The sequence below is a fragment of the Strongylocentrotus purpuratus genome, unplaced genomic scaffold, assembly GCF_000002235.5.
Source record: "Strongylocentrotus purpuratus isolate Spur 01 unplaced genomic scaffold, Spur_5.0 spur5_scaffold_19, whole genome shotgun sequence".
In the NCBI taxonomy this organism is placed as follows: domain Eukaryota; kingdom Metazoa; phylum Echinodermata; class Echinoidea; order Camarodonta; family Strongylocentrotidae; genus Strongylocentrotus; species Strongylocentrotus purpuratus.
In genome coordinates, this window is record NW_022145604.1 from 2447636 (window position 1) to 2448927 (window position 1292).

Sequence of the window (1292 nt, forward strand, 5' to 3'; positions counted from 1 at the left end):
GCCTGCACGGTAAAAAAATGCTAAACACGCATGCGCATTGTTAGTCTCTTTTCACAGACAGTGAGTAAGGAACTATGTAGGGCGTACATTGATGGGTGATGTAGAGGTGTCGTGGTCGAGTGGATACATCGCCGGACTTTCGATCACAAGGTCTGCGGTTCGTGTGCTCATAAGTGAGGTCGATGCTATGTAGGGCATAGATCAAGGGGTGATGACATTTGGGAGGCAGTGAATGCACCTATCACTTTTCAAACATGCCCCTGAAGCATCTTTTCGGAGACAAGTATTTCTTGAAATACATTGAAATAAACGAAATAAAATGAGAAGGCGTCTTTATTATGTCTTGTCAAACAGGTGGATATGGTCAATACGTGTCGATCCTTAATCATGTAAATATGTTGAGCATTTATTGATCCCTTTATTTGCCTGACTTCACTTATTGTCTGTGCAACCTTTACCTTTACCTGCATATATTATGAAGGAAAGTGTTGAAATCTTAACTCCAGCCCTCACAAAGATGTTCAACCAAACACTAAGAGATGGAACTCTACCAGCTGACTGGCATACAGCTAATATCTGCCCGGTATACAAGAAAGGTGATCGATCACTTCCTATAACTACCTGTGTCCTGCAAAATACTTGAACACATAATATTCCATCACATCATGGACCATATTGAAGATCACCACCTCCTAAAGCACTACTAACATCGATTATTGAAAGCCATTCTTGCGAAACCCAACTTGTAAATACAATGTAAATAAATCATGCGTTGTCTTGACAAAGCTCCTGGTAGTCAGATTGACATGCAGATTATGGATTTCAGTAAGGCCTTCGACACTGTGTCTCACCCCAAACTCTTGCGTAAAATAAATCATTACGGTAGACAAGATATGACCCTTCAATGGATCAAGACCTGGCTTACTACACGTAGTCAGCAAGTACTAGATGGCAAAATATCCCAACCAATCCCTGTTTCCTCTAGGGTACCGCAGGGGACCGTACTCGGCCTCTCATGTTTCTCCTATACATTTCTCCTACGACATTGAAGATCGAGTAAGTCTGGAAACAAAGATCAAATTGTTCGCTGACGATTGCATCCTCTTTCGTCACATCCGTGGGAACGAAGACCAAGCCATATACCTCAAGAAGATATTGATGTTCTGAAGGAATGGTCTTCTTCATGGCAAACGAGTTTCGATCCATATAAATGCCAAACCATGCAAGTAACAAGGAGTAGACAACAAATGCCTTCACATATAGTATGCACGGTGTACAACTATCATCTCTAA